At 45.3% G+C, this 15704-nt stretch overlaps 1 protein-coding gene across 3 annotated transcripts in view; it reads right to left on the bottom strand.

Moving 5' to 3' along the window:
- Nucleotides 1-15704, bottom strand: part of LOC105562994 (serine/threonine-protein kinase 32A) — a 95019-nt gene that overhangs the window by 28337 nt on the left and 50978 nt on the right. Inside the window, exon 1 of one of the 3 annotated variants that reach the window (XM_012014222.1) lies at nucleotides 9253-9450. The exons of 1 other annotated variant lie outside the window; for it this stretch is intronic. The gene's annotated coding sequence lies outside the window, so the exon portion shown is untranslated. Of the gene's footprint in view, nucleotides 1-8234; nucleotides 8301-9252; nucleotides 9451-15704 lie in introns of those variants that run through there. One more of the 3 variants, XM_012014220.1, reaches the window with a different exon arrangement.

Below are 15704 nucleotides of genomic sequence, written 5' to 3'. Positions count from 1 at the left end.
TTTTGCTTCCTCATAAAGGGAGCTTCGTTGTTTTTTTTCTTCCTCCTTACTTCAGGAGAGAACCAAATGCATTAACATTTAGAGCGCCCATGAAAAGTAAGTCGTGAAAAGTTTCTTCCGAACGAAAAAAAAAACACGCAGGAAAAGAAAAAACACGGCGAGGGAAAACTTTCCATTGCAGATAGGCGAACATCGTCCGCGGCGGAGTTTTCTTATCGTCGGCAACATCGAGGTTGTCGAATAAACGTCGGAGCGAAATGAATCTTCCCCGTGTACATATCTCGACATTTTCGTTCGATCTCGACGCTCGCGATGTTGGCTCGGAATACACATTTGTCGAGACATACATCACCTATTCATCCATCATGCTTGCTTTGCCATCATGTTTCATCAATAGAGGGAACGTGGTTGCCTGTGTCCTAACAAAACAACGCGGTGCTCGGCATACAAATGCAGGGAAAGAAAACTACTTAAAACAGCGCGCCGGCGTGAAGGGCGGGCGAAAGAATGACCGTATCAAGGAATGTCAATTATCTCCCGGTGAAGTATCGAAAAAAACAAAAAAGAAAAAAAACAGGGAGGTGGCTTTAAATTTCGAAGGTACCGCGTAGCGCCGTTGCACTCAAAGGGATTATCACAAAATTATTATTAATTAAATAAACTTTGAAATGTCAAGGGTTTACCCTCGGCTCCTCCATCCAGTTTCATTTGCATACCAATTTACAAGTGCGCTTTGCGCGAGTAAGCTTCGCTGTACTCTCGCGACCTTTTAATATCAATAACCGCGCGATATTGCTTGGAAAACGCAATAACGGTCGAATAACAATTTTTGCGTCGAGCGTCAAAAATTTCGTTTCTTTTATTTGGGAATGTACATTTCGACGAACGGCGTGTACGGCGCGGCGGATTTCAATTGCCCTCCCTCTCCTCCGCCCCGTTAAAAATTGAATGAAAGTCTGTTGAGGTAAACCGCGCGGTCTTTGATCTTCATTCGTACGGCTTCCGAATGGTCTGGTCGCCCACGGCGTCCCCGGAGGACGGGGGATCCGAACTTTATGAATAAACGCCGATACAAGAGCGCGCGCGCAATTTATATCGCGGCGGCTATGGCGGAGGGAAAACCCGCGGGGCGGAAAATTTGCTTATTCGACCCCGCGCGAACGAACGTGAACGCCTTAATAAAGTTTCGTGAATTACTTTGTGCCAGCCCGACGTCAAATCCGATTTACACGTCCACGTGGATTCAGCAAACTTGTCTTCTGACGGCGCGAACGAGCGCAGCCGCTGCCGAATTCAATTACGCGACGTATTGTACGCTAAACAGCGCGTTTCGATGAACGGGCATAAGCTCGGAATGAGAACGCGCGCGGGAAAGGTGGATGCGCTATTTTCCAAAGTCTCCTTCTGAACCGGAGAGCTCATCCCTTAATTACAAAGTAACGTTGTTATTAAAGCGCTCTAAATTGCGGTCAATAAATACACGGAGAGAAATTTCTCTCGAAATTTATTCTGAAAATCGTATGACCGCGGAACGGCATTTCCAAGAATTTTATGACAGTTTTTTGAAATTTTACCGTACATTTTACTAGTAAAATTTCAAAATGAAGTTCTCTGATGAAGTTCTCGAAAATGCCACGTTGTCCCGCGATCACACGATTTTCAGAGTAAGTTTTAAGACGAAATTCTCTATGCACACACGGAAAGAAAAATGTAGCTGCCCTAGCTAAAAACTGCAGGTGGCAACTAAATTACAGTTGTAAAATATGGACAGCTAATATTTCGTTGTGATAGCTAAATATTTTGCTGCTGTGCCTAGTGTATTAGGCGCGACAGCAAACCGTTTGCTGCGCTTTCGAAATTTATAGCTGCGGCAGCAAAATAGTTTTAGCAAACCACGATTAGCTACGGTAGCAAAAATTCACTCTTCAGCGTGTGTACTTATGGATTTTACATTTATTCCATGTTCCGCAAAAGGCTCAATCGGTCCCGTATTGTTGCGTGCCGCGCGCGGCATATTTATATATAAGTTTTATATACACAGGATGTATTTACATACATTGAGATACAAAAATAATGTCCACTCGTCTCTCAATTTACGCGGAGCATTCGTGCCATATGTGAGTTTTTTTGGTGCGGTTGAGAATCGCGTAAATGGAGTCCGCGATTGGCGTACAAAAGAAAAATACGCGAGAGGAAAGCCCGTGATGCAAAAATATTTATTTCGCGTATTTGCACGCAAACAGTAACAATGAAAGCGAAACAGCAAATTATTGTGCCGGATAAACTTGGAATTAACGTATTTATATTCTTCACAATGAAAAAAAAGGTTAAAAATTTGCAATAAGTACACTGAAATAAGAGTTTTTGGTACTACAATTTTAACTTAGGTCCTTTAAGATATAAAATCAATTAGAAATTAAAGAGGCCGGGCATAGGTGTAAGTAGCCATAACTGGCCAGTTATGGCTACTTACACCTATGCCCGGTCCTAAACGGCCTCTTTAATTTCTGAGAGGTTTTGGCTTATATGTAAAATATGTAAAATAATGTAAATAAATATTATAGAAAGAAGCATATTTTCTGACCGTAAAATCGCATAAAACTGAGATTGCGTGTAAAAAGTACCGCGTAAATCGAGGGATGGGTGTGCATAGATATTAAATAATACAATATTCGCGAAGCTCTTTCTGCGATCATATGATTCGTGTAGATTTTAGGATAAAATGTTATTTACATTTTTACATGCCGTATATTTCCATAAGTGTGTGCGTATTTTAATAAATATTTTATACAAGTATACATGTATATTTTATACATGTATCTTTCTGATTTTTTAACTGCGTACTTTAATAAATATTTTCTACATGTATCTTTCTGATTTTTTAACTGTTTTTCGCACTGTACGGTTCACAGAATTATAACTCGAATTTCATCCTGAAAATTCTGACAGAATTTGTAGATCAAAGTAAACTTTAGAAGAGGCATTATTAAATTTTTAATTAAAAAGTATCGCTATCCAGATCTCTATTTTAATGTCGAGAATGAAAAAAATTATTTTTTTTATGTACATTACAGTGTAGAGGAAAGAGGGCCAAGAGTGCAGCTTATTTATAACAATTGTACCAAGAAAAGCGAGAGCGGTAATAAACGTCAAATGCCTCCGTTTATTTTGGATTCCCGCCAGTGGCTCACACAACATATAGGTACTTTGTGAATAGTAATGAATGTTATATTACAACGAATCACGCGTTATGCGAACAAAATTAATAACGCTACATGTGTCGTGCCGGCTTTTTGACGAACGCTCCACAATAACGTCGCGATTTTGCGAACAAGAAATTTCCTTTGACGCCGGCCCCCATAATCAGACACTGAAAACATCCAAAAGACATTCTAATTTTCAGGTATCCTTTGTACGCTACCAGCCACCTTTCCGGTCCGTCCGCATTGTCAGAAGCGATATTTGTACGAATGGCACAAACGGGGGGAGAGACGGATCGGGAGAACGTCTCTTTCTCGTCCTCGGACTTTCGTCCTTTATGCAACTCACGCGGCCGTAAACATCGGAATCTACGGGACCGAAGTTAGGAAGGAGCGTTTATAACTTGCAAACAAGAACGCGCACCACCACATCGGCTTCCCTCAATTACAATGCTCCGTACTCCGGAGGCGGAGTCGAGTCGCAAGGGCGTGTTGCAGTTACGCTGCAAACTGGTCCGTTCAAAGGTCCGTTAGACGGAGATTTTTCGAAAACATCCCGAGATCCCTTTTGCAATGTTTCGGCTATTTTAAACGACGAAATTCCTTGCGTTCCGTTTCACGCGCGATGCACTTATCCTACGCGGAGAGAGAATTTCCTTTTAAAATTTGTCCTGAAAATATTGTAGAACTGCACGCGTAGCGATAGCTAATATTTTGCTGCTGCGTAATCGCGGGACAACGCGAAGCTTCGAGGAATGTGATGGGAGTTTTTGAAAATTTACCACACATTTCACTAGTAATTATACTTAGTGTACAGTTTACTGGTGAAACACTGAGAAAGAAATTTCCCGCTACCGTAGCTAATCATGGGTTGCTAAACATATTTTGCTGCCATAACTAGAAATTTTGAAACCACTGCAAACTGAGCAAACGATTTGCTGTCGCACCTAACACAATAGGCACAGTAGAAATATATTTAGCTAGCACAACTAAATGTTAGCTGTCCATATTTTACAACTGAAATTTAGTTACCACACAGTTTTTAACTATGGTGGCTCCATTTTTTTTCGTGTCCTTATTTTATCTCTTAAAATTTATCCTAAAAATCATGTAATCGTGGAGTTTTGAAGAACTTTATGAAAAACAAGCGGAATATTATTGTCACCAGTAATTGATTCAAAACAGGAAGAATGGCAGTCGCATTTTCTCTTTCGCAAATGTACGGTAAACTTTGAAAAAACTTTCATAAAGTTAGGAAGAAAAATTGTTTGACGACGTTAAACTAAGGTGGTTTTATTTAACAATTTATTCCTACGTTTCGACCATCCGGATTGTGGTCCTTTTCAAGGAATTATCTACAAAATATTGGGGAAAATTATCTGTAAAATTATTGAAAAGGACCACAATCCGGATGGTCGAAACGTAGGAATAAATTTTGTTAAATAAAACCACCTTAGTCAGTTTAACGTCGTCAAACAATTTTTCTTCCTAACTTTATGAAAGTTTTTTCAAAGTTTACCGTACATTTGCGTAAGAGAAAATGCGGCTGCCGTATAAGAACTGCACATGTAGCTAAATCTCAGTTAAATATGGACAGCTGATACTCGTATTTTGTCACTGCACATTGTATTAGGTGCGACAGCAAACCGTTTGCTGCGCTTTAGAAAATGGCAGCAAAATATTTTTAGCAAATCATGACTAGCTACGGTAGCGACAATTTTTTTTCCCCTGGATAAGTGGTGTATTATGCGCGTCACGCGTGAAACGGGACGGCACCCCTTGACGAAAGCGTGTCGAGGCAGTAATCCCTCGTGTCACCGCAACAGGATCGCGAGGAAAACGCGTTTCATAGATTCCGCCATCCGCGACGACGACGAGTGAAAAATGAATACTTTTACCAACGAGAACGATTTAAGTCGCAAGAGTCGTAAATTAACTCTGGAGCACGCAGGCAGTTTCTTCTAGAATTCTTAATTAGTTATTACAATTAATTGCATTATATATACCAGCTGCTCGGGAGATCCGCCGCCTCGAGGGATTAAGTTCTCGCATTGTGCAACTTAATCTTCCGCCGCGAATAAATCTCGCTGATATAAATCTCGCGCGAGGAACGGACTCGCGTTTTCGCGCGTACACAATGTCGCGTAATGGCGATTTCATTCCTTGATATAGTCCATCTGCATTTTGCAGATGCTAAGCGCAGCGTCGTGGAAGCAAATATGTATACAGGGCAAATATACATTGAGCGTATTCTATTTGTACGTGCGACCTTTATACAAATATAACTATAACGATTTCCCCGATCAAGCTCTCGGAGCTGGGCTTTTCCGCGGCGTGGAGACTACGGCTTTAATTACGTGGCCGTCTGAGGATCGCGAGAGATTAAGTTCCGAGGAATCAAAGTTGCGAAGTCGGGGGACGTTGCTTGTGAACTCGGACAAACTCCAAGTGGAGGACGTAAAAGTGTTGGCTGTTAAAAATTAACAAGACCGCGACTCTATATCCCCCTCCTGGGTCTTTCAACACCCGTCAACCCCGTTTCCCAATTTACTGGAGAGTCTATAGCCAAAGACGGGGGAAAATTGCCGACAATGCTCCAGTTATGTTATCAATAATCATTTCCACGTAACGCCGACGTTTCTGGGTGAAAACAACGATCGAACTACTGGGCATCCCACTAACGTGCAACACGTGCAACGAAGTCGCGAGTGATTTCCTAAATACATTAGTGTGCCGTTTTGGCACACATAGTGTGCAACAGCCATGCAACTCGCGCAATTAAAAACTACGCGGTATAATGAAACCGCGATCTCTCTCCTTTCGATTGTCTGGATGGAACAATACGTGGAATCACAACGCCGGGGGGCGACTTTTCCCCCCGATGACATTCACCGCGTATTCAAAAAGCGATTCCAAACGCGACCAACGCGAACTCAAAAATGATTTTAAAAAAAAGAAAGAAATAATCGCCGTAACGAGATAAAATGAGAAGAATAAACGGCAGAAGCAGAAATGACAATCGGGCAACATCAAGCGGTCGTACGCATCGTAAAACACTTAAGCCTAATCGACAATGTGCATCCCGCATCCAGAAACATTCTATTTCATCAAACAAACGAGAGCGCCTTTGGGTCCGAGTAAGATATTGATAGCCCAATGATTGTAAGCTAAAGTGCGAATTCATATACCGTTTTCTACTTTATCCTGCACGCCGGTTTCCTTTCGGACATAACACAGTTTCATTCCATTTTATACGAGCAAATCGAAACGCGCTTACCAAATTTGTCGACAATGTACGATTATGCAATGCATAATATGCAGTGTATCAACTTGCAAAAAAATTTTTTAACGGATTTATTGACTATTTTATATAAGCAAATTAAAACGCTTAAAAAGTTCATCGACAACGTACGATTATGCAATGCATAATATACAGCTTATCAGCTTGCACAAATTTTTTAAACGTACGTATCGACTACTGTTTTATATAAGCAAATCAAAACGCTTGAAAAATTAATCGACAATGTACGATTATGCAATGCGTAATATACAGCGTATCGACTTGCACAATTTTTTTAAACGTATTTATTGACTGCAAAATAGAGCGTTTCTAGACGCAAAGTGCACATTGTAGACCAGGCTCAAGCCTAACGCATTCTGCATCTGGAAACATTCTATAAGCAAATCGAAACGCTCAGAAAATTAATCGACAATGTACGATTATGCAACGCATAATATGCAGTTTAGCAACTTGCACAAATTTTTTAAACGTATGTATTGACTACCGTTAAATACAAGCAAATCGAAACGCCCAGAAAATTTGTCGACAATGTACGATTGTGCAGTGTGTAATATATAATTGATCAGTTAGTTGCTTACTGCTCGACGTGACTGTCCCCTTTTAGATTCGGTATGTCAAATCTATATTTCGCACTCTCTCTTCGTGGCTTTCACCATTTGGAGATTCACGTCAATAAAGACGTACAGTAAAAGTAAAGACGACAACTTGAGAGGACAGTTTCGCCATTTAAACGCCGAACATATTTTTGTCTACACAGTCTCACCGAGGACGACACGTTTGCCGAAACGTTTGATTAAATTGCAAATTCAATAAAAAGTTCCATATTGGACATTTTCGCACAATCACCTGCGTTTGGCTCGCATTGGTCTTCTCCCCCCCGCCCCACCAATTAATTTAATAATTGATCCGCTTGCGCAGATTTTTTAAACGTATGTATTGACTGCAAAATAGAGCGTTTCTAGATGCAAAGTGCACATTGTAGACCAGGCTCAAGCCTAGCGCGTTCTGCACCTAGAAACATTCTATAATGCCCGGTCTACACCCAGGGATGATCCTACTTGCGACTCATCCGAGTGGACAAGTTTACGCGGACATTCTAGTATGATACTATTATACCAAGTATGGTTTTCGTATGATTTCACTATGGTTTTCAACCGTTTTGCTACGTAGAAGTGGCACCCCAGTCCACAAACGGTCTCAATACGACGATCCTCGTCCACACATTTACTCACTCGGATGAGCCACAAGTAGGATCACCCCCCGGGTGCGGGACGGGCATAAGCGAATCGAAACGCTTAAAAAAATCCATCGACAGCGTACGATTATGCAACGCATAATACACAGTTTATCAACTCGCACACATTTCTTTAAACGCATTCGTTGACCGCAAAATGGAATGTTTCTAGACGCGTGGAGCACATTGTAGATTAGACTCTATTCGCCTAAGAGACATCGACATTCCCGACAGAATACCAATACGTCTTCACCAGCATCGAGCGGCTCTCGGCCTCGGCCGTGTCGACACGCGGTACAACACTAGAAACATTTCCCGCGTCGGGTATATCGGAGCTCGGGGTATTGTTTCAGCCGCGGGAGAGAGAGAGCGATCACCACCGCCTGGGCGCACACCCGGGGTACACAGAAGAAAAGAGAGAGGGAGAGACAGAGAGAGAGAGAAAAAGAGAGACCCGCCGATCACGCGGCCCGCCGCGCGCGAACGCGCGCGCGCTTACCGGAGCGCTCCGGAGGCTGAGCGAGACGTCGAGGGTGCGGACGGTGCCGCGCGTTCGCGGTCGCGGTCGGCGCACGAGTGCGGCCGGCGGCGGACGAGCGTATCCTCCGCGGCGCCGGTTTTCCCGACGGCGCTGGAAGCCGCGCGTCTGCGCCCGACGGGCACCGTGCGCGAGCCGCGTGCCATGTGCACGAGGACCTGGGGGACGGGCAGAGGGCAAGGGGGCGGGACGAGGGTGGAACGAGGGGGCGAACGCGTAGGGCCGGCCCGGCACAGCTCCGTGTAATCCGCTATATCTCGACGCTCGGAATATTCGCGGTGCGACGTACGCGAGACGAATAAGAAGCCAGGCGTAAGACGTTGGATAACTCGCACGCGCGCGCGGAGTCCGTTTCCGGGGGTAGTACGTGTGGAGCGCGATAAATATTCAGAATGACCGGCGATATCTCCCGCTGCGATCGGCGAGGATCGAGGAATGGGCGCGCGAGGACGCGCGGCGAGGAGCGAGAGGGAGACGGAATAATTTAAGCTTTCGGAGCCGGCCGGCGCTTTGCATAATTCGCGCGCGCGCTACGGCGCCCGGCAAGTGGATTGCAACAAACAAACAAAAAATACGGCGTAAAGGAAACGCGCGAGGGAGAGTATTATGAGCGTTTTTCGGGATGGCACAGCCCGGGCCCTTTGCGTGCGCTCGAATACACGCGCTCGAAAGTCGAGTGGCGGTACACGAAAATGAGACGGTAAAGTGGCAAGAGGAGCAAGATGTAAATATTCGGAATATACATGTATATGTATGCACGGCACACACTCCACGTAATTTATTTACCTTGCGCGCGGAATATGGCGGTCGGAATATTATACGAGGGGTGTGGGTGCGCGACGGATAAAAGATGTAGGATAAACACTCGGACCCTTTTAGCCGACGTATGTAGTATATCTAAATGGTTTCCTCCGGCGTGCCGGGCGAGCCGTGGGGTCGGCCCGAGAGATCTCGATCTATACGTAAATTCTATATCTACCTTGAACGGTCCCGTGTAAGTCCGTATGTAACGTTGGCCCCCGTTGCCTTCCGGACACGGAGCGTGCACGCGCCAGCTGCACTCGCCGCGGCGAAGGGACGCGCGGCCGGGCTGTTTTCTCAATGTCACCGAATTCGTGCCATCTGCCTCGCCGGCGCGGCTAGTGGCGTGTCGCTCGCGGCGCGCGAGGCAATGGCTGCGCGGCGTTCAGCAGAAAGAGCCGCTTTGCAACTGTTGTGAAATCCATGAATCCGAAGGGCGTATTCTCTTATCGTTGAGTGAATTTAAGAGCATACGCCGATCGGATTCACGAATTTCACAACAGTTGCAAAGCGGCTCTTTCTGGCGAACGCAGCCAATGCCGAGCAGTGAAGCTATAACCGACGTTTTTCAGCACTTCTCTCTCTTCTCTCTCTCTCTCTCTCTCTCTCTCTCTCTCTCTCTCTCTCTCTCTCTTACAACATCTCGAATCCTCTCTTTTATTTGCACTTTTATAATGCTTTTTATTTACCTCTCTTTTATTTACACTTTTATAATAATTCTTTCTAGTTTTATGTATTCTCTCTGTATTTTTGTTTCTGCGCTTTAGGAAACTTGTCCCAGAGCGCCAATAAACTCTCTATCTCTCTTCCTCTCTCTCTCCCTCTCTCTCTCTCCCTGTCTCATCCTGTTTCACCCTGTCTCTCCCTGTCTCTCTCTGTCACTCCCTGTCTCTCCCTCTCTCATCCTGTCTCTCCCTGTCTCTCCCTGTCTCTCCATTTCTTTCCTTCTCTCATCCTGTCTTTCCCTGTCTTTCCCCGTCTCTTCCTGTCTCTCCCAGTCTCTCCCGGCCTCTCCCTGTCTCACCTTCCCTCTCTCTCTCTCTCTCTCTCTCTTATATAAATTATTAAACCAACAACACACGATACTATTTTTTCTACTGGATTGCTTGCGAGAGCCAATCAGGGTTTAGCTTTACGTCACCTGATCTAAAACTCTGCATCCTTATTGGCTCTTGCAAGAAATCCAGTAGGCAAAATAGTATCGTGTGCCGTCGGCTTCAAAGTTATTAATATATTAATTCCGCATGTTTCCGTCGTCGTGTCTAACGCAAAATGATAACATCGCGAATGAGCCGGCGGATTACAGCGGGTCGTCGAATCGTTATTGTGGAATCGCTAATGTTATTTGATCATCTGGCTGAATAAACCTTGATTATCTGGTTTAGCAATCGCGAGCGTTGTCATCGGCGCGCTTAATGCGCGCGAATCGATGGCGATGAAACGCCAATCTCCACAAGACCGTCGCGCGTTATAAATTTTATGCGGCGCATTTACATTCCGCGTTTCATTCGCATAATTTTGCACGGCGAGATGTTTCAGTGACTGTATAAAATCTGCCGGTAAGCCGGGGAAGAGGAAGAATAAAAGTGCCGTCTCTCTCTTGCAGCATCGCGTCGCACAACAAGTGTGCATTGTCAGCGCGGTCGTTAAGAATTTCGTAGCCAGTTTCATTTATTCCTCAACAGGCGAGTTAAGCCGAACAAAAATTTGCATTCTCCACCTTCTAGATCGGCATTGAAAAGAAGACGCGTTGCAACGTTAAACAAAATATATTATTAACCCAGCGAGAAATGACCCGTCGATCGATGTCGAATCGACGTCAGTTCGACAATGTCGACGTCGATTTAACATCATTTCGACGAATCGTATCTCGCTGGGAAAACAAAATTAGTGTAAGGAAGAAATAAGAGGAATGCGAAAAATTGTCGATAAAGCGTTCGAAGTAGACGTTCGGCGTTAAGTGCATTTCAGGCATCGCCGAAATGCACGCTCGAGTTCCAAGCGGTTTTCCCGCTCGTCCGACATTCACAGTCTCTCCCGGGCATCGCTTCCCGCAATATAAAATATAACGCGGATTTCGCGAGGCGGGTTATACATTTGCAGCGTCCCGCGCACGGATTTTCTCGGATTATTCCCGTCGAAGAAAGCGCAAGAGGCCGCGCGCGCGCACGCACCCTGCCGCTGGAAAGGCGTCCCGTTGTTATGCCGTCGCCGACCCTTTTCTTTCGCCGCTCGTTACCGCGTCCATTCGTTTTGTCCCACCGGAGCCGCGCGCGCCTCAGGCTTTTCCTTCCACCTCGCGCGGAAAGACGATCTCGTTATTCCGCGCTGAGCTCCTAAATAAAAAATGCCGACGCCACCGCCGCGACGGCCTCTTGAATTATGAGCGCGATCCATAAGCGTCCACCTTCTAACGGCCGCCCTCGGGAAAATTCGATACGCCAAATGCAAGCACGTTGCCCAAGGTCGTCGTATTTGAAATTTATCGACGCAAATGTCACGTAAAGCTGATTCTACAATGAACGCAAGACGCTAAGCCGCAACGCGAGAAACCGGCCAATGACAGTCGATCATTCTTCTCGTAGTTCCGGCTTACGAAGCGTCTTGCGTTTCGCGTCCATTATATTGGAGTAAGTTTCAACGGGACGCGAGCGAAGCCTCGGGGATTTATCGGCGAAAGTTTCGCCCCCCATACAACACAAAAGCTTGCAACAACATTGCTGCAACGTTGCAACATTGCATAGCTTTATTTTGCACAAGTAGCAAATAACATCAAAATGTAACACACTTACCTCACGATTTCTCCGCCGTTGCCCGATGCCTCCTGGGCCGCCTCTTTCTCCTCTCAGATATCCTTGTTGCACTCACGCAACACTCACTCGCGAAAATCATCAATCGCGCGAAATTTCGGGCGCTCCCGATGTGAAATACTGCGAGACGCACGAAATATTATTAACAAATATCGCGTGACTCTCTGTCATACAAATTACTCAAACTAACCACTTGCACTATTGATTCGGAAGAATGGATAAATCGCTATTGAATTGACGATATAAAACGCAATGCGAGCATCGGAAGCGTAATCTGCGGTAAAGAAGTAGTTATTAGTCCGCAACGAAACGATATTTTACAATCATTGTCATTCAATCTAATCCTCGAAATAAATTATGTGAGCGAAATTTCCAGCAATAAATAGTTGTTATTAATCGAGATAATTTTCGATTACATTTACATAATGTAACGACGTGCGATAAGCGACTTTCTTTACTTCCTGCCCGTTCGAGTTGCGAGGAACGACAGAGCGAATTACAGCGCGAACGCCGAAGTCGTACAAATTTCTCTCTTTTCCCGAAAATGGAACAGATTACACGAAATCGACAGATAATTAAAAGCGCGGTGCGTAAACGAGATGTAATCGCGACAAAGTACCACGGTTTACGTTCATATTTTAGATGAGTTAGTCTCGTGAAATATCTATGTATACGTTGATAAAGAGCCGTCGTCTCAACATACAATCCGTTTCTCGTTACAAGTTGTAGAAACTAAATAATTAATCGAGGTACGTTACTTGTTACTAATAAAGATGTGCAAATCAATAGCGATTTATCCCTACAATTATCGCGATCGAGTCTTGGAAGCCGATAACGCAAAAGTAATAACACGCACGGAGCGACTCTCGCCACTGCTTGCCGGCTCGACGTTCGGCGAGCGAGTGATCGCGTGGCGACCTTCAGGCACATGATGGCACGCAAAAACATCGTACGTCACCGCGCCGAGAGAAAAACAACTACGAACGTTGAGAATTCGTTGTCCCGCCTACGAAATTGTAAATACTGTACTAAATATTTTACATTACTTTGTTCCGTGACAGTTACTATGTTTTGCGTATCATTCTGCGGACTTATTGGTGTTGATTAAATTAACGACTAATTCTGTTCAACCGAGAAAATGTTTCGAAACAAAAATCGTTGTTACTTAAATTCTAATTACTAAGATTAGAGATTTTACCTCAATAGTTAGCTCCTATGATCTTTTTAAAATCCGGAATTTGTTTATAATTTCTTTTCTTTATATATTAATATAAATATACACAAAGTATTATTGCATATATTGTATACATATTATATCGCTATGTTGCTGTAATATTACATTGTAATATTTCTGAAGGCGGACATTTTACCGTTGCTGCAAGATTGCAGCAGCGTTGCAGCAACATTTCGCAGCGCTCAGGCAATGCTGCAATCTTGTGATGAATTTTGTACAATGTTGCTGAAACCTTGCTGTGCTGTATGGGCCGGATCTTCCGGTGCTCGTCGAGTTTTCGCATAAAATGGCTGCTTACGTTTTCGAAAGTCGAGGCTCGAACACGCGAAAAAACTTAAGCAGTAAAACTTAAGACTTAAGGGAAATGACCAATGACTGTTGAGAACGTAAGCGGCAATTTCTGAAACTTAAGCAACGCTGAAAATTTCGATTGGTTGAAATTCTCAAGTCTTAAGTTTTTCAGTGTGTTCGGGCCTTCACCGGTCGTTTCCCTCAAGTCTTAGGCCCGGCCTACAATGAGTTGTGGAAATCGGAAATATATGTTGGTCCTTTTCCTTTCTGGGTGGAAGAAAAAGGACCGACATGTAGTTCTAACTTAAGTTCTCCTGCTTAAGTTTTTCCGCGTGTTGGGGCCTTTATTTATATTGGCTCGCCTCGACGGATGCGGTGCGTGCGCACACGAGCGCACGCTAAGGCCTCTCCTCGGACATTTCCAGTCTGAAATCAATTCATTCGGCATCGATCAAAAAATCGCGCACGCCAACCCGGCCGCCTTTGTCCACCACGGCGACGACGTTTCCGCGATACAAAGGGCGCGGACTTACGGGATCGATAACATGCAGCCGGCTGGCCGAGCCGCAATGTCCGGCTTTCGAGTTAACGGGGCTTTTTATGCCGTTTCGCGCTAATTTTAGCCGCGTCCGAAACCACCGCGTGCAGCCGTACTTCTTTCGACGTAGGAGCCGCGTCCGCCGACTCTCCGTTCGCGGAATCGCGTTACGCCCCTACCCGGAAATTCGAAAATTGAATTGCTCTGTCGAACTTGCGCGAGACCCGCGCGTTTTTCGCGCAAGTTTCAAGCCCGCGCGTCGACCTGACAAGTTTCTTCCGCGAAAGATCCCGGTAACTTTGCGTTTCAAGACACGGTTTCGCTAGAGACCCTGGTAATCCGAGTCTGGCCATAAGAGTTCGTCAAATTCGAGTGAGAGAGAAACATGGGCTATCTGACTCTACGGTTCTACGATTCTACGATCGTAGAAGAATGCTCTGGTAGAAAAAAAGACAGCAACCCGTTTTGGGCCCACAATTAAGTAATCGAATTATTTGGATTGTTCGTAACTCTACTCTGGGAAAACGAAAATTATCTTTGCGTTACTGAGTACGAATCGACAGAACTAATTGAGAGAATTGATTAGCGTTACTTAAACATCTCGGATATAGATAGACTAGCTAATTGCGATTTTCAGTTACGCGGGGTAAAATTGAAAGATTAGAGCGTTACGAACAGTCCAAATGATTCGATTACTAATTGCGGGCCCCAAAATGCGTCGCTGTCTTTTTTTTCCCCCCTCAGAGTAAGACAGCCCACGTTTCTCTCTCACTCGCGGGAATTTGACGAGCTCTTATGGCCAGTCTCTGATTACAGGGTCTCTAGGTTTCGCGAGGCACGAAGATACCCGAGTGATACGAGCGGCGAGAAATTAAATCACAATGCCAAATCGCGTGTATAAATAAGGAGCGTCTCTCCGTTAGTTTTCGGACAATCGCCTGTTTCAAATCTGTAGACGACGGACCGCGCATTTGCATGTATATCGAAGGGGGGGGGGGGGCGCGCACGGTGCATTAGCGGAAAATGAATTATTTTGTATTCCATTCTGCGTATCCATTCCATATTCCGCCCGTGCTCCGTTCCATCTAATGCAATTTCCGATCACGCAATCTTTCCGCCTGAATATATTCGCGAAAAGGAGTAAACGACGGGAATGCGGGATCGCGACGTACTTTGCGAAAGAAAAATGACTCCATTCTCTTTATAAGATCCTCACCGGGAGAGCAGCGCGAAATGAATGAATGCGATGCGGCCCGCGATGTGCTTTGCGCGAGAAAAATCACTCCCGTTCTCTTTGCGAGAGATACCTTTCGTGAAAAAGTAACGCGAGATAGGAGTCGCGCGATCCGGGGCGTTCGTTTATTTTTTCAGCAACGCCCAACGCACACCCCTGCGTTTATCGATAGGCGTATATATCCTTTTTTTCCCCCCGCGACGCGAGAGCGCGAGAGAATCGGGGAAGTTTAATTAAAGTCGGAGGGGGACGCGTGCCCGAGCAGAGCCGTCAGGTTTCTTCCCCGAGTCTCCGTCGGCGAGCAAGAGCCCCGATTGAAAATCGCGAAGGAACAAGAAGAAGAGGCGATTCTGCGGAGGCCCGCTCGAGTTGCCCGCGAACGCGGCGGCCGCACGCACAGCACTGGGACCGATCGCGCCGCTCACCTGGCCCGGGATGAGAGCCACTGGCCCACTACCTGGCTAGGTGAGCGGAGAGTGTCCTCGTAAAGGCGCGCGAGAGAGAAGGACAGAGGCGGCCTTCG

This window comes from Vollenhovia emeryi, unplaced genomic scaffold, assembly GCF_000949405.1.
Source record: "Vollenhovia emeryi isolate VEMERY1.0 unplaced genomic scaffold, V.emery_V1.0 DF939181.1, whole genome shotgun sequence".
NCBI classification, from domain to species: domain Eukaryota; kingdom Metazoa; phylum Arthropoda; class Insecta; order Hymenoptera; family Formicidae; genus Vollenhovia; species Vollenhovia emeryi.
This window is presented reverse-complemented; position numbering and strand designations above follow the sequence as displayed.